A 19,644-nucleotide genomic window follows, 5' to 3' on the forward strand; every position below is an offset into this window, starting at 1 on the left:
ACACATAAAACTACATCAAAATAAATCATTCATACAAATAATTATAGTCCACAAATTTGAGAAATTAGTTTCACGGCCTCAAAAGTCAATTAGCTCAATATTTTCATCTTACAGATGAGGAAACAATCCCAGAGGTAAAGTAACTTATCCAAAATCACTTATTTAGTTCTGGTAGCAGACAAAAAATTTCCTGGCTTTCAGTCTAGTGTGCTTCCACTAACACCCATCTGGAAATACTAAGATAAACAGATTTCATTTTTCCACTGGGAAAAAAATTAAATTTAATCAACACATTTCATTGAACCCATGCATCAGCGACCAATATCCATATGCACCCTCATATGTTCACTGGTTCCAGAAAAACATTAGGAAACATGTTTCTCCCATACAGAGGAGAGTTAGGTCCACAGGAAGAGAGATAAGTGAAACCAAACTAACATTTCAGGTACAGGAAGTGCTGAATGGAAAAGGGCACAAGCCGGACAATAGAGAATGAACAGTGAACCCCAGGACACTGAACTTATGGCAGCACTATCCCTATAAGGCTAAGTCAGGGAGGAGTTACTGAGCTAAGTGACCTGCCTACCAATTTAAGGTGAGCTAAGGGATCTTATGTAAGGTTTAGCTATGAAATCTTAACAATAATATTGTTGAATTATGTTTGGCATATTATTGTGTGCAACATGCTCCTGTGATTTTTTTAATATCCCATCAAGCTATTCATAAGAACATCAGAGGCCTACCCAGTCCTGAAAACTGGGTAGCCTACCCTACCCCCCTCTTGTCCATAATCTGGCCCCTCCCTACCTTTGCAGTCTTCTTAAACCTTACTCCCTACCACATATTCTGAGATCCAGAGACATTAACCTCCTTGCTGTACATTTTCACTAGCTATCCTCCCTGCCTGGAATTCTCTCCCTCTTCATCTCTACCTCCTGGTGTCCTTAGCTTCCTTCAAGTCCCAGGCATTTTAATGCCACATTTTCCAAGAAGCCTTTCCCAGTCTCTCTTAATGTTAGTGTCTTCCCCTTCAACTAAAGATAGCTGTTTGGGGCAGATAGGTGGCACAGTGGAGAGAGCACTGGGCTTAGAGTCAGGAAGACTCATCTACATGAGTTCAAATCTGTTTTCAGACACCAGCCCAGCCGTATGACTCTAGGCAAGTCACTTAACCCCTTAGGCCTCTGTTTCCTCTTCTGTGAAATGAACTGGAGAAAGAAATAGCAAACCACTCCAGTATCTCTGCCAAGAAATAGTGTCACAAAGCACTGGATACAACACAACTCAACAACAGAGTTGTTTGCATGTTGTCTTCCCATTAGACTAAGAACAGGAACTGTTTTTGCCTTTTTCTATAACTCTGGCACAAAATGTCACAGTCCCTGCAACAGCATAGGCACTCAATAAATGCTTGCTGACTTGACTTTTAATTCTTCTAGGGGTTGGTTAAGGCTTTTTTTTTTCATTTTCTCTAAAAATAAATATCATCTGAAAGACACTGAACATCCATGAGCAAAAGATCTAAGTGGGTTAAAACAAATCAAGAGGAAGAATTTAACTATGGTATTCATTCAGAATAAGTTTCATTTTGCTCTTACCCTGGAATTCAATTCTGAGTGACACATTTTAGGGAAGACACTGATAAACTGAAGGGTATCTAGACAGCATCTAGGATGGAAAGGGGATGATAAAGGAACCAACAATCTTTAATCTGGAGAAGATGAGTTAAGAAGGGGAATGTATTTGAAGCATTCCATGACTGCAGTGTAGAATAAGGATCAGACTTGCTCTGCTTGAACTCAGGAGATGGGGAAAAAAGGAATAAATTGCACAAAGGTAGATTTAGGCTTGTTATAAGAAGAAAAGAACAATTAGAGCTGTGCAGAAGTAGAATGGATTACTTAGAAAGGTAATAGTTTCAAAATCACCAGACATCTTTTTTTTCAGTATTTTTAGTTGTTGACTGTTAAACATAAATAATAAAAAAATAAATTATTTCAATATACAAAGAACAAAAATAGCATTGTAAATGACATAGTGAACCTGTTATATATAGGGTTTTCTTTTAAGTATATACTAAATCTAATAAGACAGTGACAAAACTGCCCTATCCAAATCCCCTTTTGAACTTTGGAGAGCTTCAAAAGAGGACAGAAGACCTTGTCAGAAATGCTGTAGAGGAACTATGAGATGTGGACTGGAATAAATAATCTCTAATACTCCCCAACTCTCAGATTCTATGATTCTAGAGCTCACTATCCAGTTGGTACTATGATATTTTTTTAACTCTATGATTCTCATATTCGTACAAGGAAGGACTAAAATGTTAAAAATGCAATTTCTAAAAATAGAAATTATTTGTCCCAGTCAGCTACCAATAAAAAGTATCTCTGTCTCAATTTTTTCTTTTGAAGTTCTGGAAAAATTAATCTTTTCTTTCTTCTTTTTTTTGGGGGGGGGGAGAAGAAGAGAGGAGGTTACCAGATTTACAGAGAAAATGACTTAATCAGATTAAATATCTATTTCCACTCCCTTAAGTAACTAAGTAAGGAAATCCAAAAAGATGAATGCTACAGTTCTCCCTTCTAAGACTACCAGAGTTGGGGAATCTGCGACTTTGAGGCCACATGTGGCCCTCTAGGTCCTCCAGTGCAGCCTTTTGACTGAATCCAAACTTCACAGGTTCCCCCCCCCCTGGACTATGCCTATGTATCTACCTTCCAACCCAGTCAACTTGAGCTCTACTTTTTTTCAGGGGTGGAAAGGGAAATTCTCAGAGGACCTTCTCCCCTTGCTTTAGCTAAGAAATCTATTTAGTAAATAAAATGATGTTGAGATATTGATCCATACCCCCTCAACCTAGAATACGAACTTCCTTTTATCTTTCTCTTTTAGCTTTGCCCAGCACTATAATAACACTAATAACAATCAGTAATATTATACACTGCTTACTTATGTACTTGCCTTAATCATCCTGTGAAATTATAAGCTCCTTAGGGACAGAAGCTCTCTCTTACTTGTCTTGTGCATCAAATAAGATGATGTATATAAAATGTATTGCAAACTTTAAAGCATTACAAATATCAGCGATTAATACTAATCTCCTACAACACTTAGTTTAGTATCTTATACACAGTAGGTGCTCTGTTAATCTAGTTAATCTAATCCCTAGTTAAATCTAGGGACCTCGAAGCTTGGCATCAAATAAACTAAAATATTTTCAACCCAAGATCTCCCAAAAGACAAGACTACCATTTTTCCTTGGACAGAACAACTGTTCTTCCCCAGGAGGGCAAGATTCAAATGTTCATGCTTATGAGAAGCCTAAGACATCACTTTTTAACTACTTCATTTTACTAATGAAGAAACTAGGATTTAGAAAAGTTAAATGATTTGTCTGAGATCAAACAGCTAAAGAGTAAAAAACAAGACTAGAACCCGGGTTTCTGATCTCTGAGTCTGATGCTCTTCCTATCATACCATGTTTCTTCTAGAACCTCTCCCCCACAGTACCCTTGAAAGGGTCAACTTATTCTAAAACAAGTCATGGACATGGTCATTTCCATGAGCCTAAGAAAAGAATCTTCTCTTTAACTGAGAAACAGGTAGGAAGGCTAACTACAGCGTTCTTGTTTTTTCTTCCTGAAAAGGTTCTACTCCCTCAGTTTCAACAGACACTAATGCTAAAATCTGCAGGGCATGGTGTACCAGGCTCTAGGGATACTACAACCATTAATAAACCACAGCTCCTGCCTTCATGGAGGTCAGCCTAAAATAAAAAATGAAACAATGGGAATACACATTTACAAAAGAGTATCTGTTATCTTCCAATTACTAGAAAAAATATTCAACATACTTAATGATCAAAGAAATGCATATTAAAACAGAAAAACCACCTATAAAACTACCCACACTAACAAAAGTAAACAAAAATACAAAATTCAGCACTTGATGACTTTATTTCAAATAGACTCTTTCTGGAGAGCAATCTGGCAATTCAATGCAAGAATTCTAAAAATCATTCCCAACAATCCCATTATTAGGCATGTGCCTTAAGAAATTATCAAAAAGAAAAAAGGCTACTTTTATACAGTATTATCTTAAATTGTGGAAAAATTAGAAACAACCTGTAAGTTCCTTCCTGGCTCTAGCCTTCTGTGATTAAATGAAGAAAGCAGAATTAGAAGATGAATATATATACATGTCAGCCTTAATCATCTAGGAAAATATACACACAGAAATAAAGGATGGAGTCACAGCGGGAGGAAATAACTGATAAATTTATATATGTGTGGATGCATATTTATGTTCAAGGTTTCTTTAAGTTTAGTTATGACAAATAATGGCTAATATTTATATAGTATTTTGAGGTTTTCAAAATATCCTGTTTCATTATGTTCATAAGAGGTATGTGCCAGGTATAATTCCAGGTCCAAGGGGAAAAAACCATTATACCAAATGTGGAAGAGGGGAAGATAGAATCATTGTCAGTGAAGAATATGGAAGAAGGCAGCACTTGAGGCAAACTTTAAAGGCATGGGTAGGAGGAGAAGCAGAGGACTAAATCCCCACATAGGAAACTGTCAATAAAGGCACACAAGTCTGGTACAAGGGGTAGACAGAAAGATACAAAGTAGGGTGATGTGAGAAAAGCCTGGAATTCCAGAGCACAGAGTTCAAATCTTATGTAGTAGGCATTACAAAGACACCGAAAAGAAAAGAGCAAGAATTTGATCAGATCAATGAATAAGGGACATTATTCAATAAGGTGAAAGGCAGTTTAGAACTTAGAGAAAGGAGAAGCAGCAAGACTTGTTAGCTGTTAAAATTGTCGAAGTAGTCGGTAATAAGAGTCTGCAAAAGGACAGTTAGCAATGGAAATAAAAGTGACCTTCTTGCTGATTAATCATCACAGAAAATACTACATCTCATATCTCTAGTGCCTGTACCAACCTGCAGTGGTACAGGCTGTCTGATATGCCTCAGAATATCTATATTCCTTTAAATCTTAACTCAAACACCACCTCCTACATGAGGCTTTTCATGATTTTCCCAAAATTGCCTTTTATTCTGAATATATTTATGTGTACATGTCTGTCCCAAAAGAATATAAATTCTTCAAAGTCAGGGACTACTTAATGTCTGTCTTAGTAGCCAGCATTGAACAACTGCAAACTTTCCTATTACTGCCAAGGGCATCACCACTCTCCTCCCAGTCACCCAAGCCCTCAGCCTTGATATCATCTTCAACTCACTCACCCCATATAGTCAATTCACTGACAATCTTGACATTTCTACCTTCATATTTCCTTATCTCTCCACTCACACAGCAACTACTCTGGCTCAGGGTCTCATCAGCTCATCATGGCCTTCTAATCGGCTTCTCCATCTCAAGTGTCTCCCCACTCCAATTTATCCTCCACTGATCTGCCAAAGTGATTTTTCTAAGGTGTAGGTCTGAATGTCACCCACCCCTACTCAAATGAACTTCAGTGCCTGTTACCTCCAAGATCAAATGTAAAGTCCTTTGTTTGGCACTTAAAACTCTTGATACATAACCTGATCCCTTCCTACCTTTCCAGGGTTCTCATATTTTACTCTTCTCCACACACACACAATAGGATCCATCTACACCAGCCTACTTGCTTTTCCTCAAACTGTACCCCAGCACTGGAATTCTCTCTCTCTTCACTTCTGCCTCTTAGCTTTTTTTGTTTCCTTCAAGACTCAGTTCAAGGCCTACCTTCTTCAAAAGGTCTTCCTTAGACAAGCCCTTGTCTCCTCCCCCACACAGTCCCAAGTGCCTACCCCCTGGGATTATTGCACATTACAATGACTACAGCTCATTTGTATGTAGCTGTTTCTATGTGGTCTCCCCTGTCAGAAAGTGAGCTCCTTGAGGGCAAGGACCAGATTTCTGCTTTTCTTTGTATCTCCAGTGCTGAACAAATGTTTAAGTGATTGATCAAATGAGATAATATCTGTAAACTCCTGAGCATAATGCCTGGCACATAGCTGATACCATATAAATACTTACTCCCTTTCTCCCCCTGGAATGATACAAAACATGGGCTTAATAAATACCTTTTGATTAACTGAAGTGACCCAATAAAAATGAAGTCCTATATTTGTGGAAGAGGAGAATCTTAGTTAAATTGCAAGCTGCAAGCCTGACTCCCATAATTACTAGTTGGAGACATGTGAGCCAAATAAATTGCTCATGATAAATACAGGTCTCTTCTATTTTTCTCCTGACTAAACCTCACAAGGAAGGGAGGGTCAGGGAGTAACACCACTGATGATGTCCTTTGGAAGAAATGTCAAGTAGTGAGAGAGATTTGAAAGTCACCTGCATAGAAAAGTTAGTTTAGGCATCAGGAGGAGTGAATGAAATTGCCAAGTATAGAGAAGAGAAAGTCAAGCACGGACCTTGCCAAACAGATCTTCATGAACTGAATGAAATGAAAAGGTCAGAAAGAGAACATGTAGTCAGAGATGGAAGGAGAAAAAGTAAGAGAGGTAGCATTTCAGAAACAGAGGGAGAAAAAGGCACCAAGAAGGAAGAAGTGGTTAAGAGAACTGAAAGCTGAAGAGGTCATAAAGAAAGAGGAATGAAAAGAGGCCTCTGCGGGCAGCCAGGTAGCACAGCAAGTAAGAGCACTGGCCCCAGTGTCGCGATGACCTTGGGATCGAATCCGGGCTCAGAAACTTAGCACCCACCCAGAAACACCTGGCTGTGTAACCTTGAGCAAGTTACTTAACCCCAATTGCTTTAAAAAAAAAAAAAGAAAAGAGGCCTCTGGATTTGATCAAGAGGTCATTGATTATAGGGAGAAGAGTTTCAAAAGCCTAATATGGATGGAAGTCAGTTTGCAAAGGTTGACCGTGTGATGCAGAAGTAGAAGCATGACAAGAATCATCAAAATTCCTTGGCACTAGTTTAAAAAAAGTAGATCAGTAAAGCATATAAGTAAGCAAGAATCAGCAACTCAATAACCCAAGGCTCAATAAATTTAAGAACATGTAAGAGGAAATATAATGGAATCTTGTTTTGCTCCCACAAAAGTTATTGGAAGATAATCAATAGCTGTGGGGAAGCTCTTGCTTATGTTACTTTACTAAAACCCTGGCCTTCCTGGAACTATGTCAATGGCCAGAGGGAACTAGAAAGGTAGGGGTGTGGCACACAGCTATGACCTCAGAAGAGAAGAGGTAGGTCTCAAATATCCTCACTACCAAGTCTCTGTAATCTACATATAATCTGCATATATTAAGGGAATGCGGAATATATAGAAGGAAATAAAGTGAGGAGCATGAGGAATTTGTTTAACCTTTGAGAAATTTGACTATACATACATACATATATATATATATATACATATATATGGAATGTAGAATATATAGAGAGGGAAATAAAGTAAGGAATTTAACTAACGTAAATCTACCACGAAGGATAGAACTTGCAGACCCTCACTCCTGCTTTAGTATGAGTGTGGGTGTGTCCCTAGTGAGCACCACAACTGATTCTTTGGTAAATAAACACCTTCCTCTGCACGCCCTATTTCTGACTTCTTTTTGAGAAGGGGTTTGTCATTTTAAGGGGTACATCATGTGGATCTTCCAAAAGGCCCCCAGGGAAGCAGTGGGCATCAGAAACTCTGGCCTCACTCACTCCCTGACCCTACCTGGGAGCTCCTGTGAACCCCAAAAGCCTGTTTCTCACAAACATGAACTGGGTAAAAAGAACTGCTAGAAAAACCTGGACAAAATTTTGTAAAAGGTACATTTAAACCAGTAGCCTATATCATGTACCAGTTAGTTCCAAATAGATACTCAACTTTTATAAGACTTTGAATTCCAAATTTTTCTCCCTCTCTCCCTTCCCTCCTCAAGACAGCAAGCAATCTGATATCTTCAATCAGCCTCCATAGTTATTTCTCTGGATGTGGTTAACATTTTCCATCATAAGTCTTTTGGAATTGTCTTGGATCACTGTATTGCTGAGAAAGGCTAAGTCTATCATAGCTGATCACTGTACAATGTTGCTGTTACTGTGCACAATGTTCTGGTTCTGCTCACTACACTTAGCTTCAGTTCATGTCTTTCCAGGTTGTTCTGAAATCCACCTGTTCATCACTTCTATAACACAACAGTATTCCATTACATTCATACACCACAACTTGTTCAGCAATTCCCCAATTGATTGGTATCCCCACAATTCCCAATTAAGACAATTTTTTTCTAAAAAAAAGTTCCAATTGCTTGTTTTCGTATTACCAATATTTCCCAATTTGAAAAAAAAATAGTTCAGCACAATCAAACACATTGAAAAAGTATGATATTATAATGAGTTTTGCACACTCAGTCATCAATCTTAGCAAATAAAGGAGGAGTACTTTCTCATTCCTCTATCTGGGGGTCAAGCTTTGTCATCATTTCAAAGGATTCAGTTTAGATTGGTGTTGTTCTTTCTATTTATATTGCTATAGTTCAATGAGGATATTTTCCTTGTTCTCTTTATTTTAACTCAATCAGTTCATAAATTCTTTCTATGACTGTCTGCAGTTATCACATTCATCATTTCTTACAGCACAGTTCCATTATATCCAGATACCACAACTTGGTCCAAACATTTCTCAATTAATGGGTATCTGCTTTGTTTGTTTCTAGTTCTCTGTTACTACAAAAAATTGCTCTCAAAAAAACTAGTGAATACAAGGCCTTCAAAAAATCAAAACAAAACAAAACATTGACTTCCCTTAAGGTATATGCCTAGCTGGGGGATCTCTGGGTCAAAAGAAATGGCCACTTTAGTTACATAATTCCAAATAGTTTTCCAGAAAGGATAGACCAGTTCACAGCCCCAACAACATATTACTATAAATATATTTCTACAACCTACAAGAGAATTCTATACCAGATAAGGAACAGAGGTGATAGTGATATAAGTATAAAGCCAAGCACAAACAGCTTTCCAGAGGGCTGCTGCTGTCAACAGCTTCAAGGTTCTGATAACATAGTATAGTGAACTCTCTATTTATTCAGTAATAAATTAAAGCAAAACATTCTCAAAAACCAAAGTATAGCATTCACAATTTTATGACATAACAAGGTATCACTAAAGTGGCCACATAATTTTAAACAACAGATATCATTCAGTAAGAACTTAACTCAATCATCCTTAAGGAGGCTTGCACACAAAGTACAAAGGTTTTCCACCCCTAGGTCACATTAATCTCTCAGTAAAAATTCTTCTTTTTTCTTAATTGGTGGTTAGTTTCCAATCATCCTTAATTCAATCATCCTGAAGAGATACTGGGATACAGAGTACAAAGTCCTCCCACCCCTAGGTCACAGTAAATCACAGATCTTCTCAGTTTGCATTAAATACCCAAGGAAAAGTCTTTTCATCTTGACTTGAGGCTGGCTCTCAGATTCCATGGTTCCTCTTCTATGGATCCAGCTCATATCTGAATCCACCCAACTGTCACCTGGGTCCAAAGGCAAGCAGCTCCCAGTTCCTTGTCCAGTTCTTCATCCAGTTCTCGTTCCATATTGAAGCTCACAGTGTCCAGTCCTCCTCAAGTCCTTCACAGTTTCTGTTCCTGGGAAGACAAAGCTTAACAAAGCCACAATAACATCCATACATACATTGTTGGCACCATCATCAATTCACTTTCTGCCTGTGAAATCAACATAGACCCACAAACAAGGTCCAAAAGGTCAACACAAATCATCAACATAGAAATCAACACAGACCCACAAACAAGGTCTAAAAACTCCACACAAATCATGAGTACAGACCCAGGAACTCTGAATCCCTCCTCTAGGACTTTTGTAAACAGACAACCAGAAAATCCTCTTTCAGGGCTTCCAGTAAGGTCCCAGGGTTTTTGTACAAAGTACCACAAACATCAAAACAGACAGAACAGACAAACATAGAATGCTGGTATCCCACCAGTTTTCTCTTCTTAACTCTGCCACCACAAGAGTTCTCTTCTCAGTTCTGCTCTCTACTCAGTTCTTCTCTCTTCTCAGTACTGCTCTCTCCAGCCTGGGCCTCTCCTTATATAAGGTCATTAGCTCCTCCCCTTCCTCTTGCATTAGGTTTGCTGAACTGGTTTTTCTTTCTTTTTAAATCTTAATTGCACAAGTTAACAAGTTCTAGGGTTCACAAGTTGTGGGGTTCACAAGTTCTGCTTCTCAAGAAAGACTTGATAGGATCATGGCCAAGAACTGAAACAAGGTGTCAACTTAATAGCTGAAACCGGTGTTAACTACTTCTTTGCTTGCCATTACATTAAGTCATTTTGATTTCATGAATTTGAAAACCTTTTGTACTAAGAAAATCAATGTAAATAGAGGGAAATAGTTGGGATTTTTTTTATTTGTTTCAGATATCTCTAAAGGTCTGATATCAAGATTTACTGATAACTAGAAGCAATATATAAGATCAAGAGCCATTCCCCAATGAACAAGTCCAAGAATATGAACAAAAAGTTCTCAAGAGGAATGCAAACTATTACTTGTTACTATTTACTATTGCTTGATTTTGTATTATTCCAAATCAAGGATAAAAGAAATGAAAAGCAAAACAACTCTGAGGTTTCACTTCACACAAAGCATATTAAACAAGATGACAAAAGAAAACAGTCATTATTGTTAGAGCTGCGGGAAGAACAGAACACTAATAAGATGCTGGTGAAGCTGTTGAGTTATAACCTTCTTGGAAAGGAATTTAGAATTATTTTTAAAATGTAACTAAAATGGACATGCCCTTTGACCCAGAGATCTTACTGATTGGTATATAACCCATCAAAGAGAGAACAATGCTATACATACTAAAATATGCATAGCAACAATTTGTGGTATTAAATAAGTAAAAAAAATTATCCATTGAGTGAATAGCTAAAGAAAAAAAACAAAACAAACACAACTATGGCATGTGAAAGTGAAGGAATATTATTACTGTGTCATAAATTATAAATGTAAAGGATTCAGAAAAGCACAAGAAGATTTATTCAATATAAAATGATACAAAATGAAGTAAGCAGAACCAGAAAAATACTATATATCATAAATGGAAAAAGTAAAAAAATTCACTACTACCTCCAACAACTGAATACTACAGAAGTACAATGACTCCAGCTGCTCACAGAAGAACTGAAAAAATAACCTCCTTTCTCTTCGTTATATAAGTTGGGGACTCTGGATACAGAATGTTTCATATACTTCATAAACTTTCTGACATGGTAGGTGTGTTGCTTAGGTTTGCTGAACTGGTTTTTCTTTCTTTTTAAATCTTAATTACACAACAGTGTTTCCATGAGGGAACTGCTTCCTGGCATTTCCTGGGAAATTTAAGTGTTTTCCTAATCCTAAACACCCTCAAAAAATGAGTTGAGAAGTTGGGAAAATGTGTTGTGGTTGTCCTGTTAGAATTAAAGGTTATCAATCAATCAGTAATTACTGGTTTAAAGTAATCCACTGACCAAGTCAAAAGCAAGAGGAGAAAACCCTGAAAAACAGAGTCAAAAGTTAAGGTCAACATTTCTGGGAACTAATACAAAAGAACATAGAAGAGAAGCAGTTAACTTCTACTCAGTCCATCTTGCTTATAATTTTAACTGTTGCCACATTACAAGTTTGTGTTTGTGGCCCTGTCTGCCGCTAATGGTGAGTCACTCTTGCAAATAAAATCAATATTAACAAGTTCATATACAGAGTATACTTTATACAAATACTATCAATGAGGTTTCAAGCAATAAGTTTTGGAAGCAAAATAAAGTCCTTAAACTGGGGAGAGAGGGGGTAAAGAAGTGGTATGGTATCCAGACAGGATGTGTCTGGAGAGTGAAGTGAATCAGAGCTGGCACTGATACTTTAAGTAGTAGACAAGCAAGGCAAGTCACCAGTCAGAACAGTGGCACAGTGGCAACAGCACTAGCTGTTGAGTAAGAAAACTTGGGCTCAAAGATTGCCTCTGATGATTACTACTTGAGAGGCCATAGGCAAATCACTTAAATTCCCTGGGTCTGATTCCTTCATCATTAAAACGAAGGAGCTGGATTAGATGGCCTTGAGGCCAGCTCAAGATCTATGACCATATGAAAGTTGTTTTTTTTTAATGGACTTAAGAAACCTGAACATGTTCATAAACAGAAGAAAAGAAGAGAAGATACATGAGAAAAAAAACTTTTGCTTACACAAGATCCTTGGAGGAGGTAATAAAGTATGAGAGGGATTAAGCTTCTGAGGAAAGAAGAGAATCAGTGAAGAGTGGAGGGCTTGGAGAAAAAGATGAGCTGTATTTTGGACATGTTAACTTTGAGATGTCTATGAAAATCCATTTGAAATGCCCAAAAGGCAGCTGGTGATACAAGACTGGAGTTTGGATTTCAGATTAAAGAATGATCTGCCTAGAGATAATTAAAGGCTTGGGAGCAGAGATCAAAAAGTGAGACCTTCTCAGAAGTATGTTTTCAAAATCTTCTGTCAATCACTTCTTCTCCATAATCACACTCTTCTCCTTGATTTTCTCTTCTCACTAGGTTTTCATGACACTGCTCTCTCCTGGTCTTCCTCTTGCTTGACTTCCCTTTCTCAGTCTCCTTTGCAGTATCTTCATCCAGGCCACACCCACTAACCAAAGGCTGGGTCTTGGGCCCTTTTTTTTTCCTCTGCTATACCATTTCACATGATGATCTCATCAGCTCCCATGGATTCAACCAAAATATCTAGGTGGACAATGTTCAGGTCTACTCATCCAACCTCAACCTCTCTGATCTTCGGTCTCACATTTCCAACAGCCTATTAGACATCTTGAACTAAATGTCCCATTGACATTTTAAACTCAACATGTCAAAAATGAAACTCATTATCTTTTCTCCCAAACCCTCCCCTCTTCTATACTCCTCTATATTGTCAAGAACACCACCATCCTTCTAGTCACCCAGGCCTACAACTTACATGTCATCCTCCACTCCTCATCCCCCCCTCACCCTTCATATCCAATCTGTTGCCAAGTCCTGTTGATTACATCTTTACAGCATCTCTCTTATACACCCACTTCTCTCCTCTGACACTGCCACCAAGAGAGCCCTCATCATCTCCCATCTGGACTTTTGCAATAGCCTTCTGGTTTGGTCCCCCTGCCTTGTCTCTTTCCAATCCAATCCATCCTCCACTCAGTTGTCAAATTGCTCTTCCTATAAAGCACAGGTCTAAACATGGCACATATCCTATCCCAACATCTCAATCAATTCAGTGGACCGCAATTATATCCAGGATCAAATATAAAATCCTCAGTGTGACATTCAAACTCCTTCATAAACTGTCTCATTTCTACCTCTCCAGTCTTCTTACACCTTATTCCCTACCATGTACTCTGTGATGTAGTAACATTGGCTTTCTTGCTCTACCTCCAACAAGATAATCAATCTCCCAACTCCCAGAATTTTCAGGGCTATCTCCTGTGCTTCGGATTCTCTTCATTGACACTTCCTGACTTCCTTTGAGTTCCCAACTAAAATCCCATTAATTGATAAATGATGTGTGTTCTAACTGCTCCACTGACCATTCCCTGTTTCTCTCCCTCTCCTCTGGCCTCCCTGTTTCCTGAGAGATAACAATATTGAAATTAGGCCAATTAATAACCCAACAACAGCCTCTCAGTGTTCCAGTGAAAGAGTCAATCAATGCAGCCAAACTTCATGGTTTGTTTTATTTTAAGAATTTGCCACAGTCGGAGCGGAGTCAAGATGGTGGAGTAGAAACAGGACTTCTGTGCAGTTCCGGCTTCCACCTCCCCCAATTCATGTAAAAAGGGGACTCTGAACAAACTTTGGAGCTACAGAACCCACAAAATGACACAGAGAATCTAACCTACCGCTGAGGACGGCCCAGCAGGCAAGCAGGTAGCTGCCAGCACAGAGTAACACAGGATCTGGCAGCTTCTACCCTGAGGGATCGAAGAGCTTGGAATATGATATTCCAGAGGGCTGGGATTAAAACCAAGAATCACCTACCCAGCAAAACTGAGTATTATGTTTCAGGGGGAAATATGGTCATTCAGTGGAATAGAGGACTTTCAAGCATTCTTGCTGAAAAAACCAGAGTTGAATAGAAAATTTGACATTCAGACACAAGAAGCAAGAGAAGCTTGAGAAGGTAAACAGGGAAAAGAAATCATAAGGAACTTATCAAAGTTGAAGTATTTACATTCCTACATAGAAAAATGATAATTATAACTGATGAAACTTTTCTCAGGGAATAGAAATATATATATATATACATATATATATATATATATATATATATAGAGAGAGAGAGAGAGAGAGAGAGAGAGAGAGGAGGGTATATGGGCATATGAATACATATGTGAATGTATGTATATATGTTTACAGGTATACACAGATAGAGGGCACAGGACCAATTTAATAGGAAGGGATAATACTTAAAAGGTGAAATTAAAAGGTGAGAGAGGAATATAACAAGAGGAGATGGGGAGAGACAGAATGGGGTAAACTATCTCATATAGAAGAGGCAAGGGAAAATAGCTACAATGGAGGGGAAGAACAGGAAGGCAAAAAGGCAAAACCTTGTTCTCCTTGAATTTGGCTCAGGGAGGGAATGACATACACACTAAATAGGGTATCTCACCCTACAGGAGAGTAGAGGGGAAGGGGATGAGAGGGGAGATGATGGAAGGGAGGGCAGGCTGGGGGGGAGGGAAGTTGGAAGCACCCACTTTTGAAAAGGGACGGGATCAAAGTAGAGAACAGAACAAGTGGGAGGTGGGACAGGAGGGAGGGAAATATAGTCAGTCTTTTGCAATATATCCACTATAGAAATGTTTTGCATAGCTACACATGTCCAATCTATACTGAATTGCTTATCTTCCCAGTAAGGGTGGGTGACAAGGGAGGAAGGGAATAAATCTGGAATTCAAAGTTTTAAAATCAAATGTTTAAAAAAAAATTATATATATAGATATATATATACTATCATTAATGCTATTTTACATGTAATTGGGAAATAAGATATACAGGCACTGGGGCATAGAGATCCACCATGCCCTACTGGAAAAGTCAAAAGGGGTATGGGAGAAGATATGGGAGAGAGCAGATTGGAGGAGGGGATATTCTGTGGGACTGATATTTTGGGGCAGTGGGTAGGGGAAAAACAGAGAAAAAATTTGTAACTCAAAATCTGGCAGAAATGAATGATGTAAACCAGAAGTTAATTAAGCATTTGCAAAAAAAAAAAAAAGAATTTGCCACAGTCACTCCAACCTTCTCAACCACCACCCTGATCAGTCAGCAGCCATCAATATCAAAACAAGACCTCCGCCAGCAAAAAGATCATGACTCACTGAAAGCTCAGATGGTAGTTAACTTTTTTTAGTAATAAAGTATTTTTAATTAAGGTATGTACATTTTTTAAGATACTACTATTGTACAGTTAATAAACTACAGTATAGTGTAAAGCTAATTTTTATATACACTGGGAAACTAAATACTTCAGGTGACTCACTTTACTGCATTTGCTTTATTGTGACAATCTGGAACCTAACCCACAGTATCTCTCCAAGGTATATTTATTTGTATGTTGTCTCTCCTATTAGATAGTGAGCTCCTTGAGATCAGGGACTCTTTCCCCACTTTCTTTTTATCCCTAGAATTTAGCACAGTAGCTGGCACAGAGTAGGTGCTTTAATGGTTATTGATTTGACTAAACATGTCCAAAACAGAACTTATAATATTCTGCCCTCATCCCTCCTCAACCGAGTGTTTCTCCAAACTTTCCCATGTCTGTTGATGGTATCACCATTCTTCCAATAATCCAAGTTAGCAACTTGGAATTGACTCTTCCTTCTCCTTCAGTTTGGCAACTCATCACCTTAACCCAGACTATTAAAAAACAGCCTTCACTTTAAATTAGTCTCCTTGCCTCCAGTCCTTTTCCTTTCCAATTCATCCTTAACACTACCACAAATCCCTAAAGCACAGGTCCAACCACATCCTCTATCCCTCCAGCTCAAATTATCTTCAACATAAAATCCTTACTTGGCAAGTGAAGTGCTGTACACTCTTCTCCCTCTATTTCCAGTCTTCTTACTCCCCTCCATGCCTTCTCCATTCAAGTGCTACCTGGTCTACAACTCATTCCCTGTATATGACATTTCAAATATACCACCTCCATATTTTTTCACAAGTGGCCCCGAATCCTAAAATGTACTCCTTCCTCACCCCTCTCTCAAAGAATCTGACATCTTCTCTCAAAGCACAGAGAGGGAGCACTACACACCCCAGTTACTACCACAATCTACTTCTCAAAATTACTTTGAATTTCCTCATTTGTGTACATAATGTATACTCCTCCCCTCTTCTCCCTGCCTAGAACACAAAATCCTAAAGACCAGGCTTACATCTGTCTTTGAATGTACATAGGAGGCACTTAAATGTCTGCTGAATTAAACTGTTGGTAGCAGTGGAAAAGGAACCAGGGATAAGGAAAGGATGAACATGGGAAGAGAGGAGATTGAAAGGGTGGAAGACAGTAGAAACAATCTGCTGGAAAATTTGGGAGATGGAATTGAAGATACATACAGAGAGGTTGGTCTAAGCATTTAAGGTTATTCTTTTATTTGAGACTAGTGTACAGAATAAGGGATACAACAAAGGGTTCTGAAAAGAGGAAAAGGGCAGAAGAGAGAGCTCACAGCATATGCTCTCTATTTTCTTGATAAGTATGATGTCAGGTCCTCAATTCAAAGAATGGGGGAAGGAATAATGTGAGAGGTTTAAGTAAAAAAGAGAAGGCTTAGAACAGATACAATGGAAAGTAATATAGAGAAAAAGTGAGTAAAACGTTTATCTTGCAGCACTGAAGGCTCAGTTAAGCTTAGAAAATAAATCTGTTGGAAGAGCCAAGATGGTAGCATAGAAGCAGGAAAACTCCATGAGCTCCCCCCATAACCACCTCAAAAACCTATAAAATATGACTCTGAACAAATTTTAGAGCTACAGAACCCACAAAGTGACAGAGAGAAACCAATCTCCTGCTGAAGGCAGCCCCACAGGCCTACAGGAAGGGTCCATTTCCGGGTGCTGGGAGCCCACCCCAGCCCCACGGTGAGCCTGCGGTATTAGTCCCAGGGCAGCCCCAACAAGCAGCAGCTGGAGCAGACTTTGGGAGAGTAGATCACCAGCAGCTGGGGTGGTTTCCAGAATTATCAACCCATAAATGCCAAAACCAAAGTAAAAGGTCAGTGTGGAACTCTGTTGGAACTAGAGGGAACAGAGCACTGTCCGGCCACTGCTCCCAGGGCAAGAAGTGGTGGAGGTACTGTGGGCCGTGCAGCCACCTCCACATGGCTTCAGAGCTCCTGGCCTGCAAATCATAGGGGGAGCAAGAGACCATTCAGAGAGTAATAGCTCTTGCTTTAATCTGCATGGATCTGGATCACTGTCTTGGGTGGAGGTCCTAGGGTACATGACCAGTGAGCCAGAGCTTGTGGTGTCTGTAGAGAGGGCACCCAACTAATAGCTCCAGCAGCTGCAAAAACCCCAGCCATTTGAGACAAAGGTCTCCTCTCTGGAAGCAGAGTTCTACTGTGGCAAAAAGCTCAAAAGTCAAATAATTGAGTGGCAACATGAGCAAGCAAAGGAAGCAAAGAAAGCACAGCACTCAAACCTTAGATTCTTTTTTTGGGGACAAAAAGGATCAAAGCATGGAATGGGAGGAAGACAACAAAGTCAGAACTCCTGCACCAAAAGCTTCCAAGAAAAATATAAACTGGTTACAGGCCATGGAGAAGCTCAAAAAGGATTTTGAAAATCAAGTAAGAGAAGCGGAAGAAAAATTGGGAAGAGAAATGAGAATGATGCAAGAAAATCATGAAAAGCAAGTCAACAACCTGACTGAAGAAATAACAACTTAAAAAATAGACTAACTCAAATGGCAAAAGAGGCTCAAAAAGCCAATGAGGTGAAGAATGCCTTAAAAAGCCAAATTTGCCAGATGAAAAAAGAATTTCAAAAGTTCACTGAAGAGAATAATTCCTTCAGAATTAAAGTGGAGCAAATGGAAGTTAGTGACTCTATTAAAAATCAAGATACTATTAAACAAATCCAAACAAATGAAAAAATAAAACGCAATGTGAAATATCTCACTGGAAAAACCAATGACCTGGAAAATAGATCCAGGAGAGATAATTTAAAAATTACTGGACTACCTGAAAGCCATGATCAAAAAAAGAACCTAGAAATCATCCTTCAAGACATTTTCAAAGAAAATTGCCCTGATATTTTAGAACCAGAGGGCAAAATAGAAATGGAAAGAATTCATCAATCACCTCTAGAAAAAAATCCCCAAAAGAAAACTCCTAGGAAAATTATAACCAGGTTCCAGAGACCCCAGACCAAGGAGAAAATATTACAAGCAGTCAAGAAGAAACAATTTGAATATTGTGGAAATACAATCAGGATAACATAAGATCTAGCAGCTTCTACATTAAGGGATAGAAGGGCTTGGAATATGATATTCTGGAGGTCAAAGAAGCTGGGATTAAAACCAAGAGTCACCTACCCAGCAAAACTGAGTATAATGTTTCAGGGGAAAATATGGTCATTCAATGAAACAGAGGACTTTCAAGCATTCTTGATGAAACAACCAGAGTTGAACAGAAAATTTGACATTCAAATACAAGAAGCAAGAGAAACATGAGAAGGTAAACAGGGAAAAGAAATTATAAGGAACTTACCAAAGTTGAACTATTAACATTCCTACATGGAAAAACAATAATTGTAACTGATGAAACTTTTCTCAGTATGAAAATAGTTGAAGGGAATAGAAATATATATATATATATATGTCTATATATAAGGGTATATGGGCATATGAATACATATGTGAATGTGTGTATATCTGTTTACAGGTATACATAGATAGAGGGCACAGGACCAATTTAATAGGAAGGGATGATACTGAAAAGGTGAAATTAAGAGGTGAGAGAGGAATATAACGAGAGGAGATGGGGAGAGACAGAATAGGGTAAACTATCTCATATAGAAGAGGCAAGGGAAGATGGTTACAATGGAGGGGAAGAATAGGAAGGCAAAAGGGAATGGGTCAACCTTATTCTCATTGAATTTGGCTTGGGGAAGGAATGAAATACACACTAAATAGGGTATCTCACCCTACAGGAGAGTAGAGGGGAAGGGGATGAGAGGGGAGATGATGGAAGGGAGGGCAGGCTGGGGGGGAGGGAAGTTGGAAGCACCCACTTTTGAAAAGGGACGGGATCAAAGTAGAGAACAGAACAAGTGGGAGGTGGGACAGGAGGGAGGGAAATATAGTTCTATGTTATTGTTTTGCATTAGCTACACATGTACAACTTATACCGAACTGCTTATCTTCCCCGTAAGGGTGGGTGACAAGGGAGGAAAGGAATGAATCCAGAATTCAAAGTTTTAAAATCAAATGTTTAAAAAAAAAAAAATATATATATATATATATATATATTATTAATACTATTTTGCATGTAATTGGGAAATAAAATATACAGGCACTGGGGGCATAGAGATCCACCATGCCCTACTGGAAAAGTCGAAAGGGGTATGGGAGAAAATATGGGAGAGA

At 38.6% G+C, this 19,644-nt stretch overlaps 1 protein-coding gene across 2 annotated transcripts in view; it reads right to left on the reverse strand.

Annotated features, from left to right (window-relative positions):
• ATP6V1C1 (ATPase H+ transporting V1 subunit C1) overlaps window positions 1-19,644 on the reverse strand; it is a 64,258-nt gene that overhangs the window by 33,022 nt on the left and 11,592 nt on the right. The window contains exon 1 of one of the 2 annotated variants that reach the window (XM_069081163.1): window positions 9,959-9,981. The exons of the other annotated variant lie outside the window; for it this stretch is intronic. The gene's annotated coding sequence lies outside the window, so the exon portion shown is untranslated. Of the gene's footprint in view, window positions 1-9,958; window positions 9,982-19,644 lie in introns of those variants that run through there. 2 annotated transcript variants of the gene reach the window in all.

This window comes from Petaurus breviceps, unplaced genomic scaffold (assembly GCF_028583685.1).
Source record: "Petaurus breviceps papuanus isolate PSGF00001 unplaced genomic scaffold, PetGlider_PUasm1.0 98, whole genome shotgun sequence".
In the NCBI taxonomy this organism is placed as follows: Eukaryota; Metazoa; Chordata; class Mammalia; order Diprotodontia; family Petauridae; genus Petaurus; species Petaurus breviceps.